General features: G+C 31.3%; 1 pseudogene across 1 annotated transcript; it reads left to right on the top strand.

The window, feature by feature from the left end:
• Nucleotides 1–645: 645 nt before the first annotated feature.
• LOC143576570 (leucine-rich repeat receptor protein kinase HPCA1-like) lies at nucleotides 646–12,167 on the top strand (annotated as a pseudogene). The gene is made up of 19 exons (XR_013142970.1): nucleotides 646–920; nucleotides 1,395–1,512; nucleotides 1,629–1,700; nucleotides 1,999–2,073; nucleotides 2,162–2,233; nucleotides 2,333–2,494; nucleotides 2,580–2,654; nucleotides 2,740–2,811; nucleotides 3,141–3,212; nucleotides 3,295–3,363; nucleotides 3,453–3,527; nucleotides 3,975–4,046; nucleotides 4,133–4,267; nucleotides 4,732–5,222; nucleotides 5,293–5,451; nucleotides 5,855–5,991; nucleotides 6,076–6,295; nucleotides 9,037–9,272; nucleotides 11,522–12,167. The product of XR_013142970.1 is annotated as a leucine-rich repeat receptor protein kinase HPCA1-like (transcript).
• The last annotated feature ends 265 nt before the right edge of the window (nucleotides 12,168–12,432 follow it).

The following is a 12,432-nucleotide window of genomic DNA, read 5'->3' as shown; positions in this document are numbered from 1 at the left end:
CTTTATTGAACATGAAGTGTTGTAGTTATTGGTTAGGATGTGAACATGATGTTGAATTTACTTAACTCCACGCGTGAATTGCTTTTGTAAGTTTCCATGTTCCCCCCCGTTAAGTCTTACATGTTTGTTAAAACCTTTTAAATTATATGAATCCATCTATATGTGTGTAATTGTGGGTATATATATTTGGTGGTTTTTGTTTGAACTCACGCCTGTATGCACAAAATCATTTCGCTCAAAACTTACGTTTAGAATAGTTTTCGCCATGTCTATATTATCTGGTAACTTTTTTAATAAACGAGTTTACAAGCGATTTTTGTTTCGTAAATTCTATTCACTAGTAAAACACATAAAGACACATTCAAATCTTTAATCATTGGATCAAATTGTACACTACCATGCAGAACATTCTAAAGTGATTTGATCAAGTAGTTTGCTAACAAAATCATGATATCTTCTTTAAATATCTTTAGCTAAACAGATCACGTTCTGGTGCGGGTTCACATCGCATGTAGCATAGGCTTGTAAACGTGGCCGTATCTGTCACAATTTAACAGCTGTTCAGTTTTGACTCAGGTTTAATTGTTGATCTAAACAAATTAACTCTAAAGCTAATCATAATCAATCATACATCAGTAGCCTTAAATAGAGTCTGAAGAAGAATGCAAGTGGTAGGACAATTAGACATTGGTGTAGTGGGGCAGTAATTATACCAGTGGGCCAATTATACTTTAAGACTCTAGCAATTATCTTCATCATATAGTTTTCTACATTATTTCAGTTCTTCATAGATTTTCATAACATGGTTTGTGAATTTTGAGGTACCGAGGTTCCGAATTCAGAAATGGGTATACGTATTAAGCTATTACTTGCGCTCGTATACATACATGCATTGCTTGCATCCAGTCAGAATCAAGATAGTAAGCTACTTATTTCTTAAATAGTATCACATATGTTTCAAGAATGTTTTCGGCTTTAGTTTCATCATGAATTAGCTGAAGTTTAGGACACCAACTATGCTTTTAAAATCCTTTCTCTTCAAAAGTATTCTCATAATCACCAGATTCTTCTTCTTCTTCTTCTTCTTCTTCTTCTTCTTCTTCTTCTTCTTCTTCTTCTTCTTCTTCTTCTTCTTCTTTTAAAGTACCCTTTGAAAAGTATTTTTAATAAAAATCAATTTTCATTCATAATATTTCAATGTTTTGTATATAAACAAATCCAAAACTATGACTGTATAATTAACAGACTGTCACTTTATTCTTTTATAAAACTTCATTCATAAGCATAATATCTCAATGAAAACATATCCAAAGCTATGACTGTATGAATGAATAAACTGACCCTATATTCTTTATTCAAATGTCATTTATAATAAGCGTTACTCGATGATGCAGTTGTATATCTACAGGCTCTCACGGATGATTGGAAGATTGTACCACCCAGTTGGGTCGGGTCTGACCCATGTGACAAATGGGATGGAATTACATGCACTGATTCACGTATCACATCGATGTATGTATATATATTGACATATGTATGTATGTATGTATGTATGTATGTATGTATGTATGTGTATTGATGACTACTGAAACTAAACAATATTGTTGATTCATAACATTCTGTTTCAGAACCTTAGCAAGCATCAATTTAAGTGGTGAGATTTCTGGAGACATTGGACAATTATCTGAGTTGCAAACGCTGTATGTCTGTTAAACTATTTTCTTGTCTTTATCTGTTACGGTTAGACAGAATTAACCGAAAGAAGGTTCAGACAACTAACCCTTATTAATATTAGCTGTTGATTAACAGTTTTAATATCGTTTAACCAACAAGATGTTAGTTGATGAATATTTACAGTAATGAACAAATTACAATTAAAAGTGATCTAAGGTACTTTTACAAAAAAAAAACATGACCAAATTTTAGATAATGAACGTATTACTTTTTAATGCAATATTACATATAAATTTCAATGTTTATGATTGTTGTTACATGTAGGGATCTGTCTTACAATACGGGTCTGACAGGACCTCTAACTCAAGACATTGGGAATTTAAAGAAGTTAGCAAGTTTGTAAGGACAAGTTTGTTTATTTTTAATGTTTATGAACAACCACTTTACTAATATATATATATGCAAATTATTTGAAATTACTGTTCAGAATTCTGGTCGGTTGTAGTTTCAACGGTCAAATTCCAAGCGCTCTAGGATCTCTACCTGAACTGAGCTACTTGTAAGGATTTTGAGTATATGCAAAATCCTGGTGTGCAAATATTTGAAAAGAGTTATTTTGGTCATTTTAAAAAACTGATACTCCAATACTTTATTGCAGGGCCTTGAATTCTAACGGCTTCACAGGACCAATTCCACCTTCGATCTGGAATCTTACTAAACTTTATTGGTTGGATATAGCTGATAACAAGCTTAGTGGGCCCATACCCGTTTCTGATGGTCCCATTATGGGTCTTGACTTGTTGGTCAATGCAAAGCACTTGTATGGTAGTTTTGGTATTTTAGTTTAGTTACTATGTGCTATACAAGAATCTCAAATTACGGTTTGCTTTTGCGTTTAATTGCAGCCACTTTGGCAAGAACAAACTCTCGGGTGATATACCCTCTAAGCTCTTTAGCTCAAAAATGACACTTAAACATGTGTATGTGTATTGCACACCTTATCTACCAGCTTTAGATTTAGTTAAGTTATTATTATTAGGGGTTGATTTAAAGTTAACCGAGCAGGCTATTTGAAGATAACCAGTTAACTGGCACCATTCCTTCCACACTAGGACTGGTTCAGACTCTTGAGGTCTTGTGAGTGTCTTTAATTGTTTCATTTTCAAAATAAATATTTGTTGAGGTGGTAATATTACCCGTTAGAAATGGTGTATTCAGGTTATTTTATATCTCTAACGGTTTAAATGGGTAAAAAAATTAACTGGATACTAAGAAGTTTGTGGTCGCATTTGACCCCCAAATGCTATAAAATATCTTTTTTTATTATTGTGAAAAAGTGTTTGGTTCAACCTAATTTGACCTTACCTATTTTGAAGCGCCTAAAGAATTACACATGTGACCCATTTATCCGCCTCTAGTAGTGGTTTAAATTTGTATATAACTCCGCCTTTTCATGTGTAAAACAGGCGATTAGACAGAAATTTACTAACCGGAGACGTCCCATCAATCATCCACAATCTTACATTGATCAGCCAGTTGTAAGTTGGCCAACATATTTATCCAACAACAAACTTTGATATTGTTGACTCACCAAGAAATGCGTTGACTTATTTTGTTTAGGTTTCTATCCAACAACAAATTTGATGGCCCGTTGCCCAATCTAGCTGGCATGTGAAGCCTAAACTATTTGTAAGCGCACACCTGCCTGATTCTGTTTGTGTTTAATATTTTGGTCATAAACTTATAAGTGTATGAAGCATATAATTGTTGTGACGCAGGGATATGAGTAATAATTCTTTTAAACCGTCTGAAATTCCTTCATGGTTTTCATCCTTGCAGTCTCTAACAACATTGTAAACTTCTTTCTCTCAATGCCTCTTACATGTTCATGTGCTATGTAATTTTACTTTCGTGGTAATAATTTTATATTAAACGTGCATGCAATATTCTTAAAAACTGGACAAAATACGTATTGAAATAATAAGCACACGTCTGATACTATAATATTTAACAAACCAATGATGGCCTGCTTTAGAGGCAGACTAACTCATCTTCATGATTCTCACTTATTCAACATGTAAATAAGCACCCGTAAGACGTTTCAGAATGATCAAACGGCCCATGTACTTGTACAAAATGGCGAAACAACCATTACATTTTCATCACACTTTTACTAGTGCACAATGTATTTTAGTGTCTTAAAACCACCATTAATATTATTAATGTTATAACTATTGCCGTTGCTAACGATATTATTGTTAGTGTTTTTTTCTTATTATTTATTAAATTTGAATTAACAGGATGATGCAAAATACCGGGCTTCAAGGAGAAGTGCCCGTTGTGGTTTTTAGCAATACACATATACAAACTGTGTGAGGCATCATCCTAATATTATTTCCATCGTCATGTCACAATTTCATTTAATTTTTCCTGAAAAAACTTTCAAATTTAATTACAGGGTACTAAGAAACAATAAGCTCAATGGCACACTGGATCTTGGGGCTTCTAATACCAACCATCATCGGCTCATTGATATGAGCTATAACTTGATTAATGGCTTCACACAAAGAAATGGATACTCTGCAGATCTCATGTATGCTTTATATGACTGAGAGTTCAATTTATAAAAAATAATAGGGGTACAAGTTCATCTTTTTTAATAAGTTAAGGGACTCAAATATAGTTCCAGTCTGTCAAATTTTACTTAAATTCAACTGTCAAAAGCTTACCTAATTACACCATAAAGAACTCACCTGTTCAAGAGGAGATATACTCCAGAATACAATACAGATTGACAAATGGTATTATATTATCTAAAATAATGAAGATTAGTATTTCATCTAAAAAGGAATCTAATTTTAGAAAATCAAATCATTTAGGAGGTTTTATCCATTTTGAATACATTATTCCACCCGTTTTCATTTTAACCACTTGTTAAATTTTACCCATTTGACTCATTAGAGGTGAAGTGCAACCCAAATCTACATACTTCCTGTAAATGCCCAATATCGCTTGCACCCCACAACTAACTACTGATGCATTTTCATTCTTTCTCAGACTTTCCAATAATCCAATTTGCATGGAAACCGAAGCAACAGTTAAAGAACCATATTGTGATCAAATCACAGAATCCAACTCCACATATTCAACACAACCTAACAGTTGCATTCCCGCTGCCACATGCGGTCTGTACCAAACTTCAAGTCCAAATTGCAAATGTGCATATGCATACACTGGAACCTTAACTTTCCGAGCTCCTTCATTTTCTGGTCTTGGAAATGAGACCATCTATACGCTCCTACAGAGTTCCATGATGCTTTCTTTTGCATCCAACCAGGTCCCGGTGGACTCAGTTGCACTGAGTCACCCCACCAAGAATGCAGATGACTACCTCTTGTTGACCCTGGATGCTTTCCCAGCTGGTGATGAACGGTTCAACCGCTCGGGAATTACTCGGATCGCGTTTATGCTTAGCAACCAAACTTATAAACCTCCACACGCTTTTGGGCCCTACTTTTTTATCGCCCACAACTATGACTACTTTTCAGGTGTAGTTTCATAGCTTGTGTAATCATGTTTTTGGTAGTTATAAACCAGTTTCTGTTATTTATTACACAGGTGGATCCAAAAGAAAGCATAAGTCAATGAGCATTGGGGTTATTGGTGGAGTTGCAGCTGGTGGTTGTGTTCTTGTGTTGTTACTTGTTATTGCTGCAGTTTATGCTTTCCATCAGAAATCAAGAGCTGAGAGAGCTAATATTAAAAACAGTCCTTTTGGTAAGTCTGGAAAAAATAAAATAAATAAATAAACAAAAGTTATTAAAAAAAACACGCAGATTATTCTGTAAGTTGCTCAAACCCAACCGTCTGAATCCTGCTGGGTCAGCAGAACGACCCGTGAACAAGTAAAAACATTTGGCTTTACAAGGTAACACCCTCGTTACTCCTATCTTACGAGCGCCAGACAGAAGTGGTAGGGATGGGGGTGGTTTAAAGACGATGAGGTGGGGCTGGAACCCATTGGTTTCATTTAACAGAAAAGTTAATTAGTGTTAGTTCCCAAACTCACGACAAATTTAAGACCACTGACCCTAAATAGGCAACTTTTCAAGGTTACGTTGCCCAAAACCAACACTGCAAGACCAATGCAGCCTGCTAACAGTTAAGTTTGCTCTTGCAGCATCTTGGGATCCTGACAAAGGAAGCGGCGGTCGTCCTCAACTGAAAGGAGCAAGATCTTTCACATTTGAAGAGCTTAAAGCATGCACAAACAATTTTTGCACAGCATCCAACATCGGTTCGGGTGGCTATGGGATGGTTAGTTTTACAAATCTGGAAACTGTGTTTCTTTACCACTAAATGAACCAAAGTTGGTACTTACATTTTACTAAACATTTGCAGGTCTACAGAGGTAGTCTTCCAAATGGGCAATTGCTTGCTATTAAACGAGCTCAGCATGGATCAACTCAAGGAGGACTTGAGTTTAAAACGGAGATCGAGCTTCTTTCAAGGGTTCATCACAAGAATCTTGTTAGTCTTGTTTGTTTCTGTTTCGATGCAGGCGAACAGATGCTGGTTTACGAGTATGTTGTAAACGGTACCCTCAAAGATAGCCTTTCAGGTATTCTTTCTTTAGCTTATACATAAATAGGCTTGTAAACGAACCGTCGTGTTCCGTTCGTTTTACTTTAATTAAACAAAGGATTGAACACAAACAGCTAAACGAATATAGTTTTCTTGTCCGTGTTTGTTTGTTAACAAAATTAGTGTTTTTATGTTCATTGTTACGGTTCATGAATGTAAACAAACGGACATAACTAAGTGTATATGAACATACAATATAACCGAGCTAACACCATTTAAAAGTAAACATAAACATCAATATGTTTATTATTAAAACTAGACTTCTTTGTGATGGGTGATATTTTATTGTAAAAGTAGACTAACTTGTAATGAGTCTAAAAAGTTTAGATGAATATATAAACAAACGAATATAAACAAACATAAACTTGCAGACATAAATGAGTGCAAACAAACAAGCATATAAATATGTGTAGATAAACTAACTTAAACGAACATAAATATTACTCCCTCCGTCCCGGTCAAACTGTCTTAGTTTGAAAAACACAAAGTTTAATGTAGGTTAAATTATTGTTTTTTTTTGTTTACCAAATGACAATAATGCCCTTGAAAATTGGGTTCATAAACATTGTTTATTAATATTAGTTGTGTGTGTTTAAGGGTGGGTAAACTTGAAAATTGGCTAATAAATTTTGAAAATGTACATTTATAATGGGACAAATAAAAAAGAAAATATGAACACTTTTAATAGGTCGGAAGGAATAATAAAATTAGACTAGTTTGTAATGGTTGGTATTTTAACTTCATAAAAGCATACTAAATTGTAATGAGCCTAAAAAGGTTAAATGAATATATAAGCGAAGTTAAACAAACATAAATAAATGTAAAATGAAAAAAACATAAATAAATATTCACTTAACATAAATGATTGAACAAAACATGTGTTGACGCACATTTATTTAACTAACTATACGAACGAATTCTTTCATATTCTCTTTATTTATTAAATAAAACTAGGTTAGTTACCCGTGTAGCACACGGGTTAGAATAACTAATTTTATTTAAATAATAACACAATGTAAAATACAAAAAAAATATATTTAAAAAATATAATGATATATTATATGGTAGAATAAATTACACATTACACAACATGGAAATAAAAAGTTGTTAGAAATTCATAAATCTCTAAATATTTATTTGTACAATACTTGTAATTTTATTTGTAACTTTATTTTCTATATAAAAACATAGTAGTTTCACATTGTTTCTGTTTATAACTCTAAATAATCCAACACATAACTATCATGAGTTAAAATAAATTGTCTGAAAAACAAACCAACCATCTATAATAATTAACCTTATCTTTTATTAACATTTAATGCAAAATATAAATAAAGTGAAAATTTCATACTTTGAAAATGTGAGTTCCAATATTACTTTCGGATATGATTTCGGCTTCTATAACATGGTTATCTTATTGTAATTTCACATATAGTTTAGTTTCATTGCATATACCAATTTTCTAGTTAATATTTTAAGCAACATTACTTTAACGTCGACTTTTATGACTAATCTATAACTTGACAACCTTAGATTTTAAGGTCATTTAAAACATCAGGAAACTAATACATTTCTGTAACGTATCATTTATGACTGATAGAACATGGATAGCGAACGCTTGTAAGTTTCTTGAGCGACCACATTTTTCGGTGCAAGTAAAACTCACTCGCTAAAGAAAATTATATTTTTAAAATCTTTAATAATAAAAGAATATACAAAGTTAATTTATCTTATGATTAATAGTGTGCTAATGTCTAACATGTGTATTCCAAAGATAAGTGATTTTATCCACCTGAAAAAACCAAAACATATAGTCTAGTGTTTATATTTTTGTGGATTTTTAAGATTATGAACTTAACATAAATGATTGGTTGATTAAATAGTTAACTAAAAAGAAGTTGCAAATGGCTACTTTTATAAACCAACCCGTGGACCGAAACTCATTTTAATCATAAATTGTTTTGACTTAAACCATGATTGATATTTTAACCGGCTAAAGAAACCTGCTCGTTTAAGTTAACACAAACACTAATAATACATCAATAGTGAATTTGTCTTTTCAGGGTTTGAAAGAAAAAGACTTGTAATTTAGTAAATAATCATATATATTTAATAAGTTAAAGTTTATTGAAATTTGATTTTAAAATTAATCTTGCCTCTTCATCTAATAATATCATTTCTTATAAAACCTTAATTAATATAATATATTTAAAACCTTAATTTTTGGAATCATTATTCAATATCAACGTGAAAATTGGTTACTTAAAAAAACCTAATATTAATAACTAATATAATATATTTATATAAAACAAAAAAACATATTTATATTGGTATTTAATTGTGTAAATCAGGAAAGTATTATTAAAAAGAGAAAATGAAAAAGTAAAAAGTAAAAAAAATAAAATACAAAATTATTAATAGCAAATAGATATTAAAAAGAGAAAATGAAAGATTAAAAAGTAGAAAAAAATGAAATACAAGATTATTAATAAGAAAGAGAATTGTAAAGGTATTTAATATGAGAGAGAGAAGGGAAATTTTTTGTAAGGATGAATTTGGTGATGACATGTGGCACTTAGTAAGTTTTTATTTATTATATAGTATAGATGATAAACGAACGTCTAGCCAAACTGTCATTGAAGGTTGGGTCCATTTACAGCTTATAAGTAAACAATATAGTAAATGCATTACACCAAGCATTTATATATTTTTGAACAGGGAGGACAGGGATAAGGTTAGATTGGATGAGAAGACTTAAAATTACACTTGGAGCCGCAAGAGGTTTGCATTATCTGCATGAACTTGCAGACCCCCCTATAATACATAGAGATGTTAAATCAACTAATATTTTACTCGACGAACGGTTAAACGCCAAAGTTTCCGATTTTGGTCTTTCAAAACCGCTCGGTGAGGCTGGCCAGACACATGTCACTACACAGGTCAAAGGCACAATGGTTAGTCAAGATCCTTTTCCTTTTTAGTTTATTAAGAATTTGGATAGGGATACGATTTATACAGCCTAAGAAGAAAAAAATCAAAGAAAATTTGTCTTTATCATACACACAAAAGGTGTATGAAACCCCACAAACCCGTTTGGATGTGCAAATAAGAGAGTCAAATAATCTTATTATTATTATTGGTATACGAGTTTAATGATTAGTATTGTATTATTAAGGTTTATTTGTAGAGTCAAGTTATTCTACAAAGTGGAACAAAAATGAGAATGATGAGAAGGATTTGTAGCCAACAAAAAAACCCCTCAAAAAAATTAAAAGAAATAAATAAAAAAATCATAACTCAAATTTAATAAAAAAAGGAAAAAAGTAAAAACACAAAAATGTTTCCACAATCTTTTTCGTTCTCATAAAAAAACAGAATTATAAGTGAAAAAGTCGTTGTGTCTTTTTGTTTAGCATTGTGTTTTGTGTTTATTTTTATCATTGATTGTGCTTTTTTTCCCTTGATATTGTGTCTTTTTTCTTTATATTGTGTTATATTAGAGCATTCTCAGCCCATTCTTTGCCATATATCCATATGTATCATGTGATTACACTAAAAATTACTGCATTTCTCTCTTCTGTTTAATTAAATAATATTTTTTATATCTTTATCATTATATTTTCTTTCTCTTTTACTCACAACCACTTTTAGAAAATATTAAAATATTATACGGTATAAACAGTGAAACCCTAAATTTAACTTTCCCATATAACATTTTCTCTCTCATCTACTTACAACCACTTATAACCTAAGCAGTTAATGCGGAAAAATATCGGATATCGGTCAAGGACCGATCTCTGAGATATCAGTTATCGCAATGAGATATCTGTGGGATATCGTTAATTTTAATATCATGTAAAATTCATATATATAGCAATTTAACACTAATAATTCAGTATAGTCTCATACCATGAACATTTTAACCTTTTGCAAATTGCAAAATACTAACAATCGTAGCAAAGTAAGAATTGATTAAGACTTAAAACACTAACGTTGAACACTAAAAGTTGATAAATTAAGACTTAAAACACTAATATCGGGTGTATCGGTGATATATCGGTCAAATATTAGTTCAATATCAGTCAAATATCGATCAATATCATTGATATTATTGGTACCGATATTCTGAACCAATATTCTGATTTATATATCGTCAAAGACCAATAACCGATATATCACTGATATATCGGCGATATCGACTGCATAGCTCATAACCATACCAAATATTTTTACAAAACCCCCTCACACAAATATAGGGAATAGGCTAAGAATGCTCTTACTTAACATTGTGCTATATTTTGTTTGACAATTGTGTTATATTTCGCGATCTATTGTGTCTTTTTAGTTATAATTGTGTCTTTTGTTCATTTTCGTCATTGTGTCTTTGATCTTGGCATTGTGTCTTTTCGTCAAAATTTATTATTTTTTGTATTTTACTTAATTTTGTTTGAACGGGAATGATGGCGGAAACATTTTAGTTTTTAATTTTTTTTTATTTATATTTTGAGTTATGATTTTTTTAGTATTTTTTTGAATTTTTTAAGGGGTTTTGTTGTGTGATCACAAATCATTCTCACATTTTTTATTTCTGTCTTCCTTTATATTTTAACTTTACCTGTAGTTGTATATACTCATGGGCCTAAAATTATAATTTCTTTATTCATATGGTCCTCGTGACTTGGTTTAAATTTTGAATTTTGTCCCAAAGTTTAAAAGTTATGGATTTGATCCTCAACTATCTAATTTGTTTTCATAATTGATCCAGAGATAACAATATATATATATATATATATATATCAGTAAAAAAAATAATAATTATAATAATAACATCAATAATAAGAATATAATACTAACAATATTAGCAAATATATTATAAATAACAATAATAAAAAAATAAATAATCGGTGTCAAAGTATAATTTAGGAGAAAATAGTAAAAGCTCAAATTATAATTTCTAAAAAGGAAAAATAATAATTTACCTAACCAGGGGCCGTTTATGAAAACAATCTAGGTGGTTGGGCACTAAATTTGAATCCTTTAAACCTTATGTACGAAATCCAAATTTTTGACCAGGTCACGCGGAGCCCATGTGTAATTTACTCTTTTTTAATATATACAAATGAGAGAGCTAAAAAAGCCTAGGCTAGGCCCATCGGCCACATATATTATATAGTAAATTAACAAATGATTCAAATTTTTATAGGGCTACATGGATCCTGAGTACTACATGACTCAACAATTGAACGAAAAAAGTGATGTTTATAGCTTTGGAATAGTGATGCTCGAGTTAATAACCGCAAGGAACCCGATTGAGAAAGGTAAGTACATTGTGAGGAAGGTGAAGGAAGCAATGGACATGGGAAAAGAATTATATAACCTCCGTGAGGTTCTCGATCCGATCCTTAGTTTGACCACTAAACAACTTCAAGGTTTGGAGAGATATGTGGATGTGTCATTGAGATGCGTGCAAGAAACTGGTAATCAAAGGCCGAAAATGAGTGAAGTTATAAAAGAGAGAGAAAATATTATGGAATTGGTTGGTATTAATCCAAATGCTGAGTCAACATCAACATCTGAAAGTTATGAGGGAAAGAGTAAGGAGAATAAGCATCCTTATTTGAATGACTTTTCATATAGTGGTGGTCTTTTAGCTTCAGAGTTAGAGGCCAAGTAATATATGTGTGTGGTAATTTTAATTCGTTTATTTATAAACTATTTGTTTTGGGTTATGATATATCTTCTAGCCGGGTTCAATAATGTGTGTCGTGTATTCCTAATGTGTGAAATTTGAATCGTTTTACTAAATAGTATATATGGAGAGAGTTTTATTCATAGTTACATGATTAGTAGATAAGTCTGATTAATTAGACTTGTGTTCACATGTGTTTTGATGTGTTTATTTTGTCACTTATTATGAATGTACTTCACATATTATTCATGTAAAAAAAAAGATACATCTAGATAACTTATATTAGCATTGATGAAATAAATTGAATATTAATATCACCTCTTTTGTTTAAAAATTCTTCCTAATAAAATTATAGCATACAATAGTCATTGGTTAAGGAAAATAATTCTCCATTATATAATATTATATAAAATTATCTTTGGTTA

The sequence above is a fragment of the Bidens hawaiensis genome, unplaced genomic scaffold, assembly GCF_021521415.1.
Source record: "Bidens hawaiensis isolate Kalapana, Puna unplaced genomic scaffold, B.hawaiensis_p1.1 tig00028241_1, whole genome shotgun sequence".
NCBI classification, from domain to species: Eukaryota; Viridiplantae; Streptophyta; class Magnoliopsida; order Asterales; family Asteraceae; genus Bidens; species Bidens hawaiensis.
This window is presented reverse-complemented; position numbering and strand designations above follow the sequence as displayed.